The 23,270-nt window shown below is 46.6% G+C and overlaps 1 long non-coding RNA gene across 1 annotated transcript; it reads left to right on the forward strand.

Moving 5' to 3' along the window:
• Positions 1-1,854: 1,854 nt before the first annotated feature.
• Positions 1,855-19,107, forward strand: LOC142422362 (uncharacterized). The gene is made up of 3 exons (XR_012779077.1): positions 1,855-2,007; positions 7,652-7,798; positions 14,849-19,107. It is a non-coding gene; the product is annotated as an uncharacterized LOC142422362 (long non-coding RNA).
• The last annotated feature ends 4,163 nt before the right edge of the window (positions 19,108-23,270 follow it).

Here is a 23,270-nt window from a genome sequence, read left to right on the forward strand (position 1 = left end):
GGTTATTAGAACGAAGTGTTCTTGTGTTAAGAGAGGCCTTGAGTAGAGGGTTCAAAGTCCGTCTGTGTAAATATCTTTTTCTAACACATAAATGGCGACTGTATACATGGGCCCCACTAGAAGGGATACACAGTAATCAAATGACCTACAGGCAATGGAAAAGCTCATTATCATCAGTTATAGCAAGACCAGGTGCCAATTATGCAACAGACCAATTATTCGTATGCAACTTCAAGTTAAAGCTAGAGAAAACTAAGACAAGTCCATAGAGTCGAAGTCTGACCTTGAGTACATCTTATCCTAACTTGCAGACCACCTCAAGAATCAACTTGGTGCCAAAAACATCAACTTGATGCATTGAACACTAATCACCAAAGACTAGATGAGTTTGATATGAATGACTGAATGACATCATATAAGAAGAAAGCTAAAGGTAATTTAAAGGACAGGAAAAAAGAAGAGACAAAAATAGACATCATATGTACACTGGTGCAGATAGGAGCTGGAGGCACAGGGAATCCAGGGCGGATGATCCCTTCAGGACCAGGGATGTGAGTGGCGATACTGGGAGGGTGATGGGAGGGTGGGCTAGAAAGGGGGAACCGATTACAAGGATCTACATATAACCACCTCCCTGGGGGACAGACAACAGAAAAGGGGGTGAAGGGAGACGTCAGACAGGGCAAGGTATGACAAAATAATAATTTATAAATTATCAAGGGCTCATGAGGGAAAGGGGAGTGGGGAGGGAGGGGGAAAAAGATGACCTGATGCCAAGGGCTTAAGTGGAGAGCCAATGCTTTGCAAATGATGAGGGCAAAGAATGTACAAATGTGCTTTACACAATTGATGTATGTATGGATCGTGATAAGAGTTGTATGAGCCCCTAATAAAATGTTAAAAAATATATATAATATGAAAAAAGTAGACATCATAAAAGACTCTGAAATGTACTCTTAAATGAAAATGCCTACAGGCAATGGAGGAAATGATGAAGTAAAAGAGCGGATCCGAGAAGACAAAGAAAAGTATTATACGGAAATGTGCAAAGACCTGGAATTAGGAAACCCAAAGGAAGACCACTCTTAGCTTTTCTCAAGCTGAAAGAAGTGAAGAAAAAAATTAAACCTTAGGACGTCATAGTGGAGGGTTCTATGGGCAACATAAAGAATGTGGACCGAAGTATCAAGGAAAGTTAGAAAGAACACACAGAGCAACTGCTCCTCCCCAAATTGGGTAGAGTAAAAGCGAGATCATGTCAAGGGATCCGTGTAGGAAAAGCATGTTTGGAAATTGATAGTGGTAGGAATTGTACATTCTACTTGACACGATTGAAATATGGAATGATATGATATACCTATATATTAAATCTCAACTAATAAAAAAGGGGAAAGAATAGTTAAAATATCTAGGAATCATAAATCTATAGAGAAGAGATCAGAGGACTGAGAAACAACAATATTTTAGGAAAAGATACAAGAAGCATCTTCTAATCAGACTTGAGAAGAAGTCATAGCCACCTGGATTGTATCTCTCTTCTTTTTATTTCTCCCCCCTCCCCCCAGTCCTGTGTTATCAGAACACGTAATAATGCTTGGTACAATTACGTCTAAGAGTATTTGTTGAATACAACAGAGTATTGCTTCTGAAAATAAAAGAATTGGTCATCATTCATAGTGTAGGCACCCAGGAAATACCCTTTTGATTAGAGAATGAATTAATTCACTTACTTCTCTCTACATCCTACAGCCTATGACTCATAGTCTGCTTATTTTAATTTGCATTCCATGAGCGTTCATGAGAAATCAGCAATGACATCCTTCATCCCACATCCTTTTCTAAATCTGACTTGAATTCCCAGCAGAGCCCTCCCTGTTGATGTACTGCCGCAACAATTTTTAATTACCTACAGCAAAAGAAATTATCTCCTGAATGGCTGAATCTGGACAGCAGCGACCACCACCACCACCACGCCAACAGAATGAGTCTTGTGGTGTCGTCCACACGGTAAGTCTTACGTGTGAGTTCATCGCTGCAGCCACTGGGCTGATTCATTTTTTCAAGGGCCTTCCTCTTTTTCTCTACTCCGCCCCCCCCCCCTTATCAAGTATGATGTCCTCCTCCAGGGACCGATCTCTCCTGATAACAGGTCCAAAGGACATGAGATGAAGTCTTGCCTCTGAGGAGCATTCTGGCTGTACACCTTCCATGCCAGATGTTTGCTCTTTCCATGCAGCCCCACTCCGCCATCCTGTCTAGTACTCCAACATCAGCCAATCGCCCTCTAGGACGTTTACCGCTTGAGTTCTTTCCTTACACGATTCCTGATCCTGCTTGCATGCCATAGTTTATCTTTAAATAATTTTATGTATTTGTTTGTGATTGGGTAGGTAGGTGGAGATCGGTATGACATTCAACATTCATGTGTCTAGTTTTAGCACATCCGTTGCAATCCCTTCAGCACTTCCTCCTTGCCTAGCCCTTCTGAACTTTGTTCTTGCATAAATTCTGTCCCTTCGACCTCATAGTGCATTATTCTAATGTGTACTCCCCGGTTATTGGTCCCTCCGTTGAAAACCGAGCCACGGGCCTGAGATCAATTCCAGACCTGCAGGGTGACCAAGGCCTGTCTCCGGGGTACTTACAGTATCTGACCAGGAAAAGCTGATGTTTTCTAGGATTCTGAGTTTTATTCCACGTTTTTCTCTCCTCTACCCAGGATCTTCCAACACAATCCCTTTGGTAGCAATAGCGACAGCCAGGCACGGCTTCAATCTTCTGGTCTGAGGCTTAGGACTGATGTCACCTGGCCCAGTAGTCCATTGGACTAGTTGTTTCCTCCTCTTTGATTTTCAACACTTTTGTTTCCTCTGGACACAGTGAGAACCATGTTTGCTTCTTAGATGGCTCCTCACAAACTTTTAAGACCCCAGTCACTACCCACCATAGCAGGCTGTGGATCACTGTCTGTCGATTGTTAAGCCAATTGGTCTTCATTGGTCCTGAGCCCCCAGCACATTGACTCATCCCTTCAAGGTATTTGCTTCTGTTTAATTAGTTTTCATAACTCTGACCCTGTTATGCTGTACCACATTTACCCATGTCTGCAGAAAAGGTAAATCTCCCTATACAAATATACAGCAAAGTACACTCTCTCCTTCCCGACATCGAACTCATGTGGAGTGTGTATATAACTGTACGTACCTTTTGCCTAAACTGTAGCACTATTCTTCAGTCTCTTTCCCTGCCTCCATCATCCTTTTGGGCCAACTTCCTTTAATGTACACTGCCTTCCCCGTTCCACAACTCGACTTGACTTCTCCATCTACAAGTTCTGTAACTATACTACACCCGCCTTATGCTGTGCTAACGGTCTTAGCTACAAACTGTTAGTTCTGGTGCATTTTCAGTTTTGTAGGCTTGCTTTACCTTGGATTGTTCTATATCTATAGGTTGACCTCTGAGTGTTGGGATTGATGAATGTTTTCATCAGGTCGTTGTCAGTTATCTGTCTGAGGAAGTTCCTGTAGGGTTTCTTGTAAAGTTGCTCTGATTTATATAAATTCTTTCAATCTTGTTTATCTGGAAATGTAGTAACTTTGCCATCAGACTCAAGGGACAATTTTGCTGGACATTTCCTTTTCTTTCAGAGTTTTTAACATCTATCATTCCATTGCCTTCCTGCCTGCGGCGTGGTGTCAGCTGAGAAATCAGATGCCAAGTCTTACCGAGCTGACGTTTTGTTTTATCCCGAGCTGTCATCAGGATCTATTCCTTGTCTTTGGTTCTGGAAGTTTGAATCTTGTGAGCATCCTGGTGATTTCTTTTGGTGTCTATCCTGGTGTCTAGTCATACAACTTCCTAAATGCTTCTTGTCTCTTCCTTCATATTAGGGAATTTCTCTTCTGAGAACTTTCTGGCTCGTTGGCTATCAGTAATCTGACGGCCCAGTTTGTGGGGCTGCAGGACGTATGGGGGTTGCTATGTCTCCTTCCTCATCAGCCACCCTCGTGCCTGGCTCTGTCTGGATGGAAATCCACTTGTGGAAATTGAAGATGGTGGAACTGCGGCAGTCCATCCATCTCCCTCCTCTCACTGCTTTTGTTCAGCTTCTTCTCCCACTCCCTATTTGAGGTAGTTAGTTTATTGTGCCAACCTGGCTGATAAACACATGTGGGGTTAATTGAAGGGCAAAGGGATAAATGGCTCAGTGAGTCTCACTTTTCTATTTCTCGGGTCTCTTGCTTTCTGATGGTCGGACCAGGGTGCAGCTGCCTTAGCCAGTTCCCTGCGTCAGCTGGCAAGGCTCACTTCCTGCAAGACATCCTGAGGAGACGCCACATGAACCTACCCTGATGGATCCCTAGGTGCTGGAGCAGCTGTGTGGAGACCCCTGCCAGCGCTGAGATTCTTACACATTCACTGATTCGGTTTTTCTCCTGAAGTCGGCATCACTGTGTCTGTTTTGTGAGATGGAGGAGGACTTTGTGGACTGGTGTTGGACATATGGGTTAATGTTGGACTTGTGGGCTTGGGCAGCACTGGGTTGGGATGTTTTCTTGATGTGCACTTACACTTTATATAAAACTCTTTCTTATACATGAATTTCTGTGGATCTGTTTCTCTAAAGTACCCAGACTGACACAGTATTCACCCCATGTCTCTCTCCGTCCTCCGAAACTCAGGCTCCAGGTATGATCACCCACCTGTTTCACCAGCTCCCTCCCTCCTTTCTTTGTTATGTCTGGGGTGGTCTCTTTATCGTCCAGCATCTGGTCCATGTCTGCAGCTGCAGAACTCCTTCCTGGATGCTCTCTTCCCGCCACCTCCAGGGCCCTCCTGAGGCGGCGGGCACCATGCTTTACAGATTAGGTGGTTGTCATCAGATGCTGGGGCTCGAGTCCGACTCTTTGAATTGAGTCTGTATCAAAGACCCAGACTGCTTCATACACTTTTCTAGGCTGTAATCTTGGCGGCCGCAGATCACCAGCCTTTCGCTGTCCTCTTAGTTAGCAGCCCACAGCGTGACTACACCGGTGTTATCAGAGCTCCGCATTTGGTCTCTATTTGCCTGGTAAATGCTGCCATTTTTATCTCAATGGTTGGTGATTCTAAGTGCGTGTGCACGGGTCTCTAGAGCTATTGCTCCCTCAGACACCCGTGTGTTGGTTGGGTGAACACGAAGCCACGGGGAAGGAGTTCCTTTCCTGACCTGATGGATGGCCAGGAGTTAGTTTTGGGAGTTTCACCAGACTCTCTATGGTCAGTAGGCTTGGTCTTTTTTATAGTCCAGGTATTATGACAGGGCCAGAGCAAATCCAGGGATACATATGGTAACCAACTAAAAATAAAGGGGGAAAAACTGAAAAAAAGAGACATGGGTAGTGGGGGAACAGAGCACTAACACACCCAAGGGGAGGGAAATATTTATATCTCCACAGGGAACGAGGGACCAGACTTCAACCTGGTGCTCTAAGACATGAATTCAACTTACTGGTATGAAGCAAGGAACCAAGAGAGAGGTCTGAGAGGCCAGACCCAATCCCAACTACATGGGCGGCACCCCCTCACCACAGAATTCACTTCAGAGGACAGCACTGAAGCTGCAGCTCCGGGAGAGGGACATGTCTGATCAGAGCAAATGGGAGCAAACAAAGGAGGAAGGAGAGAGAGAGTGGAGCACATCCTGGCCCACCAAGCCCCAGGATGATATCCCTGCTCAGAGCAGGCAAAGCACAGAGAGGACTATAGGGCTGGCCCCACCATGAGACTCGACATCACTCACTGACCCATAGCCCTACAAGGGACAATAGTGGAGACACAGTGTGGGAATTGCACTTGATTGGACCATACCACACTGAGGCAAAACACTAAGGGTGTGCAACAGAACAGCAAGAGGAGCAGAGCAAGGAAGTCCTGGGGGAAAACCAAAAATAGACTTTGGGGCCAGGGCATGGCACCCCATTGGACTAGACTGGAAAACACTCTTAAAGGTCAACAAACAGACCTTGAACAATTTACAGGCTTTTTTTTTTTGTCATTGGTTTTTTTTGGTTGTTGTTGTTGTTTTGTTTTGCTCTGTCTTGTTTTTTGTATATGTTATTATCTCTGCATTTCTATCTAGATAAGATAGGTGGGATAAACAATCTAGTGGAGAAAACAATGGACCGATGGTTCCAGAGGGACACGGGAGAAGGGAAGGTGGGGGAAAGGAAGTAGGTGTTAGCAAACCCAGGGACAAGGGAACAACAAATGTTCTAAAATCGATGGCAAGGAGGGTGTAGGAGGCCTGGTAGGACTTGATCATGTGCAATGTAACTGAGAGGAATTAATGAAACTCAAATGAAGCCTGAACATGATAGTGGGACAAGGGGAAAGTCCAAGGAAATAGAGGAAAGAACTGGGAGGCAAAGGGCATTTATAGAGGTCTAAATACAGGCTTGTACATATGTAAATATATTCATATATGATGGGGAAATAGATCTGTGTGCATATATTTGTAGGTTTAGTATTGACCCTCTATTCAAGTACTCCCTCAATGCAAGAACACTTTGTTTTATTAACCTGGCATTCCATGATGCTCACCTTCCGGACATGATCACTGAAGACAACGCGGGTGCATAAGCAAATGTGGTGAAGAAAGCTGATGGTACCCGGCTATCAAAATATATAGTGTCTGGGATATTAAAGGCTTGAAGATAAACAAGTGGCCATCTAGCTGAGAAGCAACAAAACCCACCTGGACGAAGCATACCAGTCTGTGTGATCATGAGGTATCGATAGGACCAGGTATCAGGCATCAAAGAACAAAACAATTATATCATTGTGAATGAGGGGGAGTGCAGATTAGGGACCCAGAGCCCATCTGTAGGCAACTGAACATCCTCTTACAGAAGGGTCTCAGGGAGGAGACGAGCCAGTCAGGTGCAGTGTAGCAACAATGAAGCATACAGCTTTCCTCTAGTTCTTTAATGCTTCCTCCCCCCCAACTATCATGATCTCAATTCTACCTTACAAATCCGGCTACACTAGAGGATGTACTCTGGTACAGATAAGAGCTAGATATACAGGAAATCCAGGACAGATAAACCCCTCAGGACCAATAATGAGAGTAGTGATACCAGAAGGGTAAGTAAAAGGTCGGGGGAGAAAGGGGAAACTGATCACAATGATCTACATAAAACTCGCTCCCTGGGGAACAGACAACAGAAAAGTGGGTGAAGGGAGACACTGGACAGTGTAAGACATGAAAAACTAATAATTTATAAATTATCAAGGGTTCATGAGGCATAGGGGAGGGGAAAATGAGGAGGTGATACCAAGGGCTCAAGTAGAAAGCAAATATTTTGAGAATGATGATGACAACAAATGTACAAATGTGTTTGACACAATGGATGGATGGATGATTTGTGTTAAGAGTTGTATGAGCCCCCAATAAAATTATTTTTAAAAATGGGTAAAAAGAGAAAACCAATGAGAATATGTTAAAATTAAACCTATTATATCAATAGGTTACATAATAATAAAATAATAGATACAATGATATATATTTATAATAAATAATGGATTGGTATTATTTGTAATGCATTTATTATAGTAAATAATAAAATTAACGATACCTGCATTAATTCACTTTCTGATGCACTCTGAGGGCCAGCAACCCACACCGAGGTCTGAGGGAATTCAATGGCGGCTCTCCTGGGAATTCAATGGCGGCTCGCCCCTGGTGAGACTCTGCACACGGATGGGAAGCTTTTGCTGTCATCATAGCCTTCTGCAAACTGAGTGCAAACAGAATGTAAGCTTGAATACAATTTCCTCCTCTGCTCTTGGGTGTGATTATTTATGATCTTTGGATCACACAGATTCGTGTGCTTGTTCCATGTGGGCTTAGCTGACACCTCACTTAGATGATTGCTTGTTTGAAAGCAAGTGTTGAAAACCCCAGATGTTGTTCTTTCTGGTAGCTGGGCACCATCTGGTGTCTTCACCACACTGGGATGTTGCACCCACCTCTTCAGAGATCCTTTGATGACAATAGGTATCAGAGCGGGGCCGCATCAGATGAGCAGATTATTCTTAGGTTAGGGCTTATGATTCAGTGTGATCTCAAAGTTCATTCACTAAGGTTTATGTATATATCCTTGTTTCACTTTATTGGATAAATCTGCTGCACAATCGGGTAAATTTGTGGCACAAGACCTCTTTAGAGTATTGAAAGGCAAGGATGTTACTTTGAGGATTAAGTTGCACTAGACCTAAGCCAGGGTATTTTCAATTGCTTCATATGAATGTGAAAGTTGGAGATGGGAAAGGCTGAAGAGGAATTAATGTATTTGAATTGTGGTGCTAGAAACGAATATTGACTATACTGTGGGCTCCCAAAAGGACAACCCAATCTGTCTTGAAGAAGTATGGCCAGGGGGCTTCTTGGAGACAATGATGGTGAGACTTCCTCTCACATCCTTTGGACAAGTTATCAGGAGAGACCAGTGCCTGGAGAAGGAGAGAAAAAGAGGAAGGCTCTCAGGGAGATGGGCTGAGACGTGGCTGCAACAATGGACTCAACTGATGCCTAGCAACAGCGGTGAGGATGGAGTAGAACTAGGCAGTGCTTCAAGCATATGGCATCAGGATGGGAGGAAGGCTTACTAGCAACCTGTGGTTTGCAGGTGACACCACCCTGCTTGCTGAAAGGGAGGAGGAACTGACACACCTGCTGATGAAGATCAAGGACTGCAGCCTTCAGGATGGATTACAACTCAATGTAAAGAAGACCCAAATCCTCACCACTGGATGAAATAGGTAGCATCGTGAAAAATGGAGAAAAGGGTGAAGTTGTCAAGGGTTTGGTCTTGCTTGGATCACAATTCATGCTTACGGAAGCAGCAGTCAAGGGACCAAAGGGTGCACTGCAGTGGGTGAATCTGCTGCACAAGACCTCTTCAGACTGTTGACAAATCAAGGATGTTCCTTTGAGGACCTTGATACGCCTGACACAGGCCAAGGCATTGTCAATGACTTCATATGCATGTGGAAGCTGGACATTGAATACAGAAGAATGAAGAAAGATTGAGGGATCTGAATGGAGCTGCTGAGGAATCTTGAAAGTACCATGGACGGCTGAGAGGCCAAACCCATCTGCCTTCAAAGAAGTATGGCCAGAGTGTTCCTCAGAGGGCAGGGCAAAAGAAGAAGTCCCCCAGCGAGATGGATGGAGACAGTGCCGGCAGCAACGTGCTCAAACGAAGCACCGATTGTGAGTACGGCGCAGGACGGGCGGCGCTTCCTGCTGTGCTGCAGACGGTCATCTTGATCCGAATCCACCTGACCGCATGGAGCAGCAATCTGGCTCAGAGCAATCCATAGACTGACTTTTGACCCGAGATGAAGAGAGGTTTGCTCCAGGCCACCAAGCAAGTAGAAACGATCGGTTATGTATGCTTTCTGGATTCTCTCCGACACAGCTGATTCTGCAGTGTTCTTAAAACCCATGTGCACACATGGAGGCTCTTATAATGCCGTCGAACACTTATGTATAAGTCACCTACTCAGAATGAGAAGTTAAAAGAAGAGAATTCCTGGCCTTTGAAATAGATTCTTTAACCACTGACTATAAGTTGTTAGGAAGAATTTCCAACTGTGAGCATAGATCATAGAAATATGGGAAAGACGTAACAAATACCACCCTGAAGTTGGGCTGTGCACATGCACTCTCTGGAGAGGTCAGAATGTAACATTAATCAAATCTCTATAAATTAACCAAACATAAATATATCTCTTCCCGATTCCCATGATACTTAATTAATCAAACATGTAGTAAACAAGAATGTAAATGTCTCAGACCACAACTCCCGGTTTTATCATAAAACATAATATAAATTAACCATGACACACGCAATTCTTTCACAGGCAACAAAAGCTATAAAATACCATTGAGTAGGAAGTACATAGTAGCCCTGAGGAATTTTGGCTCATGGTTAGAGAAGATGGCAGAGCAAAAGGTCTCTGATTCTGTCTGAAGCCTCAAAGCCCCCTGAGATACTCTGCTCACGACAGCCAACCAGGGGCCTGCTCTGAATCTGATGGGCAGTCAAGTCTCCTCTGAAGTTACTTGTCAAGATCAGAGACTCAAACCAGATGTATGGAAGAGCCAGATTAAAGCCAAAGACTCATCATAGGTCATCAACAACAGATGCAGAGAGCACCTGAGACAAAAGGCATCATCCAGTCTCTGCCTCCCCGACACTCTCTTATGCCTTTAAGGTCCACAGAGGGGTGGAAGAAGAAAAATGGAGGCAATGGGGAAGTCAGGGCACTAACCAACCTGGCGGGTGGGGGGGAGGGGGGGGTTGTTTGTGTCTCCACAGGAAAGGGAGAGCGGGAGTGGACCTCATTCCAGCGTGCCAATCCACGATGTTCCTGAGCGGAGCAGCTTGTCCCCAGAGATGACTGATGTCCTCTCCCCAGATGACAGGGAGACAAAGGAGAGCCCTGGAGAAACAGTGTGGGGAGAGCGACCATTGGGACCCGCTCACCTGGAGCAGACCAGGAGGGGAGTGCAGCAGACCAGGGATGGGAGCGAAGCCAGGAGGTCCATCATGAGGAACCCTGCTTCTAGGCTTCTGACTCGGGGGGTGGGGGGCAGCACTTGGCACCCCACCAGAACTGGCTGGAGTTAAGGGGCCTGCATGAAAGTCTCCGGGTAAATCCCAGACTGCTGAATAGAACCGTGGTCCTACGGGGCACTTGCCTTTTGGACACAAGTGCGGCTCTGTGTCAGGATCCCTGCTGATTTGGTGGATATCTGTATGTTGTTTATTTTCTCTTTTTTAATTTATCTTTTATTATTATTTATTTTTTGGTTTTCTGGTGTTGTGATATACAGGAAAAGCAGGATGGGCAGTCTTACAGAGATAGTCCCTGGGGGCCATGGAGGTGAGGAGGGAGCCAACTCGAGGGGTACATACAGGGAAATAGTAAGAGTTCTAAAAGGGACCGCAAGGAGCTTTGAGCTTGATCAATCGAATTGTAGCTGAGAGGAGTTACTGAGAGGTTAATGACAGGCAAGCAAAATAGTGGGGTAGGAGGAGAAAACAAAATCCAATATATATATGCGTGTGTGCATATATGTATAAATTTACATGCATGAATGCATACGTTTGTGTCTATATTAAGGTGACTAGATTTTGACATTGGTAAAGCGGGACCCCATTGATAAAACTCATATCCTGGCGAAATAGCCACATGGCAGCCGAAAACCGTCTACCCTAGCTTGTCGTGCATTCTTTCCAAAAATCGGGACTTTTTAAAAACACCACGGGACGCGGGACAAATTGTTAAAAATCGGGACTGTCCCGCCAAAAGTGGGACGTCTGGTCACCTTAGTCTATATGTAAAGGCAGTGAGGAAACAGATGGACTTTGGGCCTGTACTTAAATCTTACTTCTGTACAAGAACGGTTAGAATAATGTGGCACTGTATGATACCCACCTCCCTACACGATCACTGAAGGCAAAGCGGTGCATAAGCAAATGTGGCGAAGAAAGCTGATGGTGCCCGGCTATCAAAAGCTGTAGTGTCTGGGGTCTTAAGGGCTTGGAGTTAAACAAGTAGCCATCTATCAGGGAAGCAACAAAGCCCACATGGAAGAAGCAACGGGAAGAGGTATCAGAAGTTCAAAAAGCACACATTCAAATTGATATGAAGGAGCATGGATGTGGTGGACCCACAGTCCACCAGCAAGACAACTGGACAGTCCGTCTTAGAAGGTCTTATGGAACAGAGGATAAATCCAGGGTGCGGTGTGACACTGATGAACCACATAACCATCCTCTAATTCTTTAAGATTTCCTCCCCTTACTATTGTAACCCATACATGACATACCTCATTGGTCATGTTGGACTTAAGTATGTTCATTTGTACATGTAAGATTGCTTGGTACATGGTAATCAAGAGAGATGACCCCTCAGAGGCACTGACAGGAGTAACGGTTCCCAGAGGGTACTGGAAGTGAGGGGACGGGGGTGGAGCAAGGGGGGCGGCGGGGAGCTGATAGCATTGATGAGTGTATCGCCCCACCTGATGGGTTTGAGCAACAGAAATCTATAGGAAGGGAGGGATTTATTGGAACGAATAAGATAAGTCAATAAAAATATTCTTCAGGGGATAAAAAGAAAAAGACAAGAGCCTTAAGGGCAAGTCAGCAATTCTGATTGTCCAATGCTAAATCAGTGTCTTGAGGTCGTCTTTGTGGGCCTTGCCTTCATTACCTTGAGAGAATCTAAAGGAATCAGCGCCTAGCAAACACCGCCTTTCTCTTCTTCTTCAATCTTAACATAAAGCCCTCCAAGCCCCGGGGACACTTCTTTCTACAGGAGGACACAGGGTCCAAGGAGGCTACTCCCCTTGGATTCGCTTTCTAAAGCGACCCGGTGAGACGCCTGGCAAAGGGACTTTGTGCACTGTCCGGACGGGGCACACAGACAGGCGTTTGAGGAACACGCTTGTCATGTCGCTGAAATTGGTGTCCCTGTGGCACAGTGAACTGGCTTCTTCATCACTTTAGACATTGCCTGCTTTTTTTTTTTTTTTAAGACATTACCTGCTTAATTGTACGGTATCTTACGTTGTCTTTGGGCCTGTGCGTGTGTGTTATCCGCCTCACACGCCAATTTATCCAAAGCAAATTCTTTAAAGGCACACGTTTCTGAAGACTGTCAGAAATGATGGAAGTAGAATGGTTGTGGATAAGCCAATCAAACGAAACAAACTCACCACCATCGCGTCCGTTCCGTCCCAGCGACTGCGGGGACCTGAGAAGTCCCTGGGAAGACGGTGCCTTTTGTTAGGCCTCAAAAGCTAGAGTGAAACACAAGGGTACTAAGGGCCAGGCCAGGCCTGTTGCCCCCAGTAGAGGCCAGCATGTGGGGCCATCAAGAACTATGTGCCTGGGGTTATTTCCAGCACCGACCTAACCCAGAGGCTGTTTGGTCCCCCTGCTCCCCCTGCTGGCAGCTCTGTCCAGAGACGCGCTTAACTGAGGTTCTTGGGACTGCGGGAGGCATGACCGGGCTACGTGAGCAAAATTGTCTCCCCACAACCCCCTTTGAGGGGTATAAGAGATAAAAGAGAAAAAAATGAAACAAGACCAAAGAAATGGAGGAAAACCAAGCTAACAGGAAAAAAGAAACAAACTAACTAATAAGACAAAGGAAAAGAAAAACCAAACCAACCAAACAAACAAAAAAAAACGGGCAAGGGAAAAAAGATAATCACAGATAGAGGTTAAACAATTTGAAACAAAAAGTAGGGGAGGGAAGAGGGGACATTGAAATAGAAGAAAAGAAAGAAACAGGAAAGCAGAGGGAAAGATGGGGGGCGGGGACAAGAGAGGGCAAGGAAAAGCAAGAAGACAATAGAAAGCCCTGGGGGTAAGGCACCTGGTCTTTGTCAGTGCCCTTTGCCAGACAGAGAACATAGGAGGCAGAATGCCAAGTCCTAGGTGAGGTTTCTACCAACCTAGAAAGTGTCTGGATTTAGGAGGTCTGATCCAGGCAGGAATTTATGCCGGCTCAGAGGTGGCTAGGGTCAGAGTTAGGGTACCTTTTCCTGTAAGAAGGGGGAGTTCTTGCAGGCCCCACAGGCAGCTAACCATGGTGAGTTCAGTTGCAGGCCTCTGTTGACCTCGTCTCTGGACAGAGCTGCCAGCGGGGGCTCCCGGGGGTCTGAGGGGTTCCACCAGTCCATCGGTGGAGCCGAGTAGGATGTAAAACACCCTCTGTGAATGTTATCACAATTCACCTGACCGTCCCACAAGACTACGGTCCTGTGATAGGTAGGTTTACTGTGTCAACCTGGCCAATAGGAACACGTGGGACTAATCAGGTTGCAGGTTGATTGAAGGGCAAAGAGATAAATGGCTCCACAAGGTCCGCCCCCATCTCTGTTGCTCTCTGGTGATCAGAGCGGGCTGGAGCATTCCAGCTGCTGCTGTAGTTACTTCTCTGCCTCAGCCCGTGAGCTGCACCACCTGTGGGCCAGGCCATCCTGTGGATCATGTTGCCAGAGCTTGAGGCTCCTTTGAGACCTGCTTCCCCACGTTGCTGGTGCGGACATTGCTCGAGCTTGAGGCTGGTGGATCCCATCGCCTTGGCATTGCTTGTGTTTGATATCCCACCCAGGCCTGCCTCATTAAGCTCCAGAGCTACTGACTGTTGTGGCCCAGCCAGCTGTTTGTTGCCTGTGGGCAGACCCTGCTTGTCTTGCCCCAGGGAGGATTTTGCTGTCTGCTTCCTTGACCTTGGACCCAGCAGCCCATGTGAGTTGAAGGACTTACAGTATATTAACTGTTCCACAGAAGTGAGTTGAACTGAGCCCTCTGCACTGCTGCGAGGACTAATTAGTGGTTATAGTCCTCTCATTATATAAATCTATCTGTGTGTGTGTGTACATTTATGATTTTATATATATATATATATAATCATAAATGTCCCGGTCTTGTTTCTTTAGAGAACCCTGACTAACACAGGCCCTGAGCCCCCCAGACCCAGCAATTCATTCCCTCAAGGTATTTGGCTATGGTTCAGGAACAAGTCTTCAACACTTTGAATCCTACCTGCAACACTATATTTAATTTACTATATTATATTGGTAGTACACAAAGGCACTTCCAAAGTTCATGGGAAAACGGAAAGTATTTTTCTCCCGTGAGTTATTCAAAGCCCCTTTATATGTAGAAATAACCTGTCAAACTTAGACACAAGAGTATGTAAAAAGTATAGAATTTTAGTAAACAAAGTATCCAATTATGAAGCTAGTATCGCTCAATGCTTTTTCTCTGTCTAGGTTTATACAAGGAGCCCTGGAGGCATCGTAGGGACCTCATGCTGCGAACCAGAACCGCAAGGTCAGCAGTTTGAAACACGAGCCACTCCGTGCGAGAAAGAGGAGGCTTTCTCCTCCCCATGAAGAGTTACATTCTCAGAAACCCACAGGGGCAGTTCTACCCTGTCCTATAGGGTTGCTATGGATAGGAGTCCTGGTGGCATCGTGGTGATGTGTTGGGCTGCTAACCGCAAGGTCAGCAGTTTGAGACCACCAGCAACTCCGTGGGAGAAAGAGGAGGCTTTCTCCTCCCCATGAAGAGGCTTTCCACTTATCGGACAGGGTGCGACTGCCTCTGAGATCTTCCTCGGCATTCTACTCCTGTAAAGAGTCTGGTAAACACATGGGGGCCGGTCTATACCCTCCTATGAGGGCGCTGTGAGTCAAACCCGACTCGACGGCCGTGAGTTTGTCTGTCTGTCTGTCTCTCTGAGGTGTCCAGACGTCTGGAGGCCATGCCTCCTTCTCTCTAACCTCTGAAGGAATCTGCTCTCCAGTTCGCCGCACATCGGAACAGCAGTGGGTGCTCAGGTCAGGCCCCTTCTCAAGGTTATGTGAGATCCGGGCGCAAGACAAGATCCGAGGGGACAGAGCAGAACTACGGAGCGGATGAGGCCGGGTTTCCCATGGAAATTCCCACAGAACTTCACAGAATGAGCAGGGACGCTGCGTGATGGGAAACATTCCCTGCCACAACTGCTCCTGGCCTTTCCTCACCAACGCACACCGTTGTCAAGGTTTTTCTTTCAGTGTTCACCATAAGCCCCCATGGCCATCCGTGTCCTTTGAGAACATTAATCAAGTTGACTTCTTGGGACAGCGGTTCTCAACCTGCGGGTCGTGACCCCTTTGGGGGTTGAACAACCCTTTCACAGGGGTCACCTGATTCATAACAAAAGCAAAATGACAGTGATGAAGGAGCAAGGAAAATAATCTTGTGGTTGGTGGGTCACCACCACATGAGGAGCTGTCTGAAAGGGTCGCTGCATGAGGAAAGTTGAGAACCGCTGTCTTAGGACTTGCACATACCAGTCACCATGGTCATCTGGCCTGACCTCTCTGCTTGCCTTTCGCTGGCCCAGGGGATTCCCTGGGAAACCACCCTTTAATGCTACTTAAAACACTGACGATAAGACTCACTCCTTGAGCTAGCTGAAGTGTGAGGCACGCTTTTGGCCCCCAGCCAATCGAGAGGCCTTGGAGAGGCCCAGATGGTCACATAACATGGAAAATGTGAGAGCCCAGCTTCAGTAGTGAGCACACCAGTTGTAATTATTTTTTTTAAATCATTGTATTGGGGACTCACACAACTCTTATCAAAATCCATCCATCCATCCATGTGTCAAGCTCATTTATACATTTGTTGCCACCGTCATTCTCAAAACATTTGCTTTCTACTTGAGCCCTTGGTATCAGCTTTTCATTCACCCCCCCTCCCTCCCCGACCCCACCTCCTTTATGAACCCTTGATAATTCATAAATTATTATTTTGTCATGATTTATACTGTCTGACATCTCCCTTCACCCACTTTTCTGTTGTCCATTCCCTAGGGAGGAGGTTATATGTAGATCCTTGTAATCGGTTCCCCCTCTCCACCCCACGCTCCCTCCGCCCTCCCAGTGTCGCCGCTCTGGGCACTGGTTCTGAAGGGTCATCTGTGCCATCAGTGGTAATTTTATTGTATCTGCCCACCACTTTCTCAACTTCAGCCACGGTTTCTGTACTGGTCAGGGTTCATGGTCTTCCCTCTCTTCGTTCAGCTTTCAGGTTTTCCGATCATTCCTTGACATAGTTCATCTAAGAATGGATTGGGGTGTGTGGGACAGCACGCCTGTAAGCTTGGTATAAAGCTCTGGCAACTGGGAAGATGTCCACAGGGGGGTGTGGTTGTTAAAATGGGTATCAGCTCGGACTTCAAAATCATTTTTCCATGGCACAAAAAGTATCCTGTGTGTGTGTGAGCACACGTGCACACGTGTGTGTGAAGGCACCCCACCAAGACTAAGATGGGGGTACAACGGAGAGCCTGTCTGCAGCTATCCACTGATTACAGAGATGTGTTTAAATGCGTTTCGTTTAGAATAATCTTGTGCCCGTATGAAGTGGAAGCTTTGAAACAGTGTTCTTGGACTTGCTGTTAGGTGCCATCGAATCCCTTCTGGCTCACAGTGACCCTGTCTCTTACAGAAGGAAGCACTGCCTGGCCCAGCACCATCCCCTCAATTGTTAGGGGGCGCCCATGGTTGCAGCCACTGTGTCCATCCACCTCTTCAAGGGTCTTTCTCGTTTTTACCTGCCTTTGTAGTGTACCAAGCAGGCTGTCCCTTTCCAGGGACTGGTCTGTCCTTCCTGACAAGGACTGACTCTTGATCTGTGTTCAGGTCCCACGTGAGCACAAGGAACCAGTCTGGAACAAGCACCCAATGGCACACTTGATCTTGACTGCTGCTTTCACAGCAGCGCCTGTGGAGCCAAGCTAGACAAAACCCTGAACGACCTCAATCTTTTCTCCATTTATCATGGTGTTACCTATCGGTCCAGTTGTGAGCATGTTTTTCCCTCCTATTAAGTTGTGATCGATATTGAAAGCTGCAACTCTTGAGCACCATACACAAGTACTCCAAGACTTCCCTTTCAGCAAGCAGGGCTGTGTCGTCTACCCTGTTTCCCCGAAAGTAAAACATCCCCCCAAAATAAGACCTACTTACAGTTTTGCCTTTCGCTGAAATATAAGGCGTCCCCCCGAAAAGAAGACCTCCCCCGAAATTAGCCATCCTGAAGCTACCATAACTCTGGACTCTGGACCATAGCAGTGGGCGCTGCCGTACAGCTCACTGTTGGCCGCAACGCAGCCGGAGCAGACAGGAAGTGCGAGGTCTCTTTTAATAAAACGATAAACAGTAAATGTATACTGTATTTTTCTTCATGGAAAAATAAGACATCCCCTGAAAATAAGACCTAGTGCATCTTTGGAAGCAAAAATTAATATAAGACACTGTCTAATTTTGGGGGAAACAGGGTACATATCACAGGTGGGTAATAGCCTTCCTCTAATCCTGTTGCTGAGTTCAATTTTGCCTTTCTTTCTATGAACGGTTGTTTTCATTTAAACATCCTTGCCTCTTAATAAAACGTGAATGACTCACCATTTTAGAGTTGCACAATTATGCAGATTTGAAGTCCGTTAGCACGATCATTTCCGTTGCTTTCCATGTTAGTGAGCAGCCTTGCTATGTGTGGCGGCACCCAAAGTGACTTCCTTGGAAACATTTACTAGCTCTGGACTCCTTGGATCACAGTGCTGACCTCTTGTCCCTAGAATCCAGCTTCTCCGATCACTTGCTCAAGATTGGCGGATGGGTTCCCTTCCGTGGGAATCTCATGTCATCCTCTGGAATCACAACATCCTTTCACAACAACGGGAAGGTGGGTGAGTGAGGTTGCCAACTGGCATCATGGGACAAAAGGTCCGGCCTGGTCGCTAGAAGCCTTGGTAAAACCACTCGGAAAGGGTGAACTTTCCATTTTCCCTGGAACGCCGCAGAGCGGCACAGAAGCACCGTGGAAACGGCAATGCCAGCAGAGAGCCACAAGGTGGCCCCAGAGAGAGGAGGGGTGCTGTCTCTCCCTCAGCTGAGAACAGGTCTGCTGGGCCTGAGCCTGAACTCTGCTTCTGACTGTTCCTTAAGGGAAATGTGTCCCTGGTCACCAGACAAGTGGAAACCGCTCACACCTCTACAGGAGGACAGAGGGTCCAGGGAGATTCCTCATCACCACCACCCCCGCCCCGCCCCGTGAGACCCCGGACAAACAAACGGCTCCACCCACACTCAGTCATGGAGACACAGAGACAGAGTTCCTGCAGAGACAAACACTGGTCCTCTAAAGTCGTGTCCCTATTGCACAAGGAATACCATCCTTTTCCATCAGGCTGGATGGCATCTGGCCAAGATCAACCCTTTTTTTGCTGTGTTTTGGGGATATTTGGATTTAAGGCTTAACGATGACCTCGGGACAATCGTTTTGAGGGCACATCCTCCTCCCTGTCAACATGAACACCCAGCAGAAGTCTGGTTCTCACTACGCCTGTGAGTGGAAAGGCCACCGGAGGTGCACTAGTGGGCCGGCAGCAGCAAAGGACGGTCCCTCCATCGGAGGCTCTTGTCGATGCTCGTCATGGCAGCCAGGCCCAAGATGTGCCTCTGAACATGCCGTGGAGTCTGCACATACTTCCGAATATTTAATGTGTAAGGTAAGCAATTATGATATCATGTGCCCGAACAGATATTGGCACCCAACGAACACGGTATGATTGTGATAAGAGTTGTATGAGCCCCCAATATATATAAAAAGGTGAGAAACACCCATTTAATTGAAATGATATCTATGTCTAATATCATATCTCTTAGGACTAGGTAAAACATGGTGAAATGATTCGAGATGAACTTAAAACATGCTAAGGGATAAGCAGCTTCTCAACATTTGCTGAAGATGTAGAAGGTGGAGAAATACCTTTTGAAGACCTCTTCCCAAGACCTTTGCTCCCTGGGTGATCCTTGGGAAAGACGGAGCCTCCGGGCTGCAGTGAGGGGGCACAGGGCTTACAAGGATGTCTGGTGGCGCAGTGGGCTAAGCACCAGGCCCTGATTTTACTTTCATTTCCCATTTTACTTAGACTTCATAACATCTGCTTTGCCATTCCAAAGGCACCATTGAGACACCAGTGGAGAGGGCTATTGATGGCATTGTTCGGTTTCAGAACTCATTTTTATTGGGGGCTCTTACAGCATTCATACATCAGTTGTATCAAGCATATTTGCACATATGTTGCCAACATCATTTCCAAAACATTTTCTACTGGAGCCCTTGGTATAAACTCCTCTTTTGCCCCATCTCCCCCCTCCTTCCCTCGTGAATCCTTGATCAATTGTATATTGTTATTATTATTTTGTATTACACTGTCTATTGTCTCCCTTCACCCACACGTCTGGTATTCGTCCCCTTCAAGGGCAGGGGTGGAGGATATATATCCAACCTTGTGATGGGCTCCCCTTTCCCCTCCCCCTCCAATCATGCCCTCCCCTCATGATATCACTGCTTCCATTACTGTTACCAAGGGGGTTATCTGTCCTGAATTCCACGTGTCGAGAGCTCTCATCTGTACCAATGTGTGTTCTCCAGTTTTGTAAAGTAGAACTGGGTCTTGGTAGTGTTGGGGAGGAAGCATCCAGGATCTGGGGGAATGGTGTGTGATTCGTTGGCGCTATACTACACTTTGGTTGAATCGTCCCTTCCTTATAACCCTTCTGCGGGGGGATAGCCAATAGTCTACAGATGGGCTTTGGGTTTCTACTCTAACCCCCCTTGTTTGCATCGATGAAGTCATTTGTTTTGGATCTTTTGATACCTGATACCTGAAACTGTCCACACCTCATGGTCACACAGGCTGCTGTGCTTCTTCCATGTGGGCTTATTTGCTTCCTTGTTGAATGACGGCTTGTTTTACCTCAAGCCTTTAAGACCCCAGATACTGTATATTTTGATAGCGGGGCATCATCCACTCTCTTTACCACCTTTGCTTATGCACCTACTTTGTCTTCAGCACTCATGTCAGGAAGGTACATATCAAAGAGTGCCAGGTTATCAGAGCAAAGTGTTAAGGGAGGCCTTGAGTAGAGGCCCAAAGTCCATGTGCTATCTTAATACTTAACACATAAATATATGTACATTGGCCTCTATCCCTTTTGTTGCAGATACATAATCTCCTGTCTGGAGTCTAGCCTGTCAATCAGGTTGTAGCTTGATCACCTCATTTTGGAGGCAAAAAGGAGATAAACAGCTGACTGGAGGCCAGATATACTCTCTGATGACAAGTCACAAGGAGCTATGCTGATGCAGCCAGAGCCCTGGTGCTGAGGAACCACATGGAGACCCTGCCAGCTGAGATGCTTCCACCACCACTGGATCCGCAAGACTTCCCACCCACTGGCCTGTGGTCTTCCTGCATTCAGCATCATTGCATGGCTATGTGAGTCTAAAGAGGAATTTATAGTCTAGTTTTGACATATGGGGTAATATCAGACTTGTGGACTTGATCTGGACTGGGCTGGGATGTTTTCTTAATGTACAATTGCTCTTTGATATAAAGTTTTCTCTTATACACCCATGAGTGTCTCTGGATTTGTTTCTCTAGTCAACCCATATTAACACATCTTTCATTATAAATTATACATTTACATATATACATGCCTATAGCTATATCGCTATAAATAGCTTTTGCCTCCTATTTGTTGCCTCTATTTCCTTTCACCTTCCTCCTATCCCACTATCATGCTCACCCTCGATTCAGCAATTCCTTTCAGATACATTGCACCTGATTAAACCCCACCAGGCATTATATGCCTCCCTCGCCATCAATTTTAGATCTCTTGTTGTTCCCTTATCTCTCATTTTTATGGCTCCTGATTCTTCTTCCCCCACCCCTCCTATCCCATGCCCCCCCATGCCCCCCACCCCTCTGGGACCATTGTTTTCTCCTTGGGATTGTTCATCCCACCTGTCTTATATAGATAGTTGTAGGGCGAAAGAAAAACAAAAACACAACAAACAAAACAAGAAAGAAAGAAAAAAAATTAGATATTTTCAGGTCTGTCTGCTGACCCTTATGTATGTTTTCCGATCAAGCCTGATGAGGTGTCAATCCCTCTCCCCCAAGTCAGAGTCTAGTTTCAGGATGCCTCAGGGACTTGGTCCCTTTGCTCCCCTTGCTGCCCTGTTGCACTCCTTTTGCGTTCCGCCCGCTGTGCGCGGGGCAGACTGGGCACTTTCCACAGTCTCCAGTGCAGTCCCTGCAGCGCTATGGGTCAGTGAGGGAACCTCATGTCTCCTGGTGGGGCCGGCCGTCTATAAAGATCTAAGTCAGCGGTTCTCAACCTTCTTATTGCCTCGACCCTTTCATACAGTTCCTCGTTATGGTGACCCCTTCCCCCAACCATAACATTATTTTTGTTGCTCCTTCCTCACTGTCATTTTGCCACTGTTAGGAATCAGGCGACTCCAGGGAAAGGGTCATTCAACCCCTCCAAAGGGGTCGCAACCCACAGGTTGAGAACCACTGCTTTATAGTCTTTGAAACCCTCTACAGTGTCATGAGAAGTTTGAATTCACTCAGTAGCAGAGGGTCTGGGCTTATTACCTAGGACCCGTGCCGCACTCATAGGCTGAGATCCAGGCAGCTGGGAGGGACCACACACAGAGAGGGCTTCTTTCTCCAGTTTTATGAGGGACTCAGCTTTGGGCCACTAGGAAACAGGCACATAGCTGTGTTCTGCTCCATTTCCAACTCAAACACCCAACTCTATGTCTAGGTCTTCCAACCCCAGAACAGTTGCTCCTGCGATGATCAGGAACAGTGGGTTTCCTTCATGTGGTCTGGGCATGCCCAAGGTGACGGAACCGGGCTCCCTCCTGGCGTCTGACCAATGGAGAATCCACGTGTCCGGAGACTTGGAGAGAGAGAGGAAGACCCTAAAACCTACCCTCAGACACAGAGATGGTTTATAAGCATCGGTAGAAATGAACTGTGAGAGAGAGTCGTCGCTTTACAAATATCATGGTGGAGACATCTAAAAGGGGAGGGAAGATGCGGTATGAGGTGGGAGGGCCAGCCCCCCCCCCACTGACCACGGGTTCAGTAAGCACAATTGTATGGTTGAGATATATAAATATTATATTAAAGTCATCGAGATCATGAGAGATAAGAGGTATTGCAATAATGGGGTCAGACACATTTCATGGTAGCATGCGCACCTCAGCCCCACTTGGTGGTCCACGTGGAGAGAGGGGGAAGGGAAGGAGGGCAAGGGAACAAGGGAGTGAGGATGGAAGAGGGGAGGAGGAGCCGAGCAGGAGAGGGAGAGAGGGGGGGGAGCAAGAGATCTCTATGAGAGTCTATCGCTCACCCAGGCCTCTATACCTTTGGGGGATGTGCAAGCCCACTGATTACAGGTAAAGACCTACGTCACAGGAAGGGGTTGCTCTATAGGTTACACAGCAATGAGAGGGAGTGGTCTAGGGACATGCACGCAATAGGAAGAGGAGGGATTGGGGGTACATGTGACAAGATGGGCGGACCCTAGATTTAGGATGGCAGCTTAACTTTGACCTGTTCTTTGGATCTCCATAGGAACCATTACCAGTAGGGTGTGAACTCCACCTACAGGAACCAAATCAATGACTGCAGGTCTGTCCATTGGCTGTAACAGCAAGGAGCGGGGACCCACTCCCTGGTGACTGACTGTCTTCCAGGAGGATGTCTGTAAGCATCTGGCCTCCTCCCCCCACAGGAAGAGAGCGAGTCAGCTGACTTTCAAAAGATGGAGT

Source organism: Tenrec ecaudatus, chromosome 12 (assembly GCF_050624435.1).
Source record: "Tenrec ecaudatus isolate mTenEca1 chromosome 12, mTenEca1.hap1, whole genome shotgun sequence".
Lineage (NCBI taxonomy): Eukaryota > Metazoa > Chordata > Mammalia > Afrosoricida > Tenrecidae > Tenrec > Tenrec ecaudatus.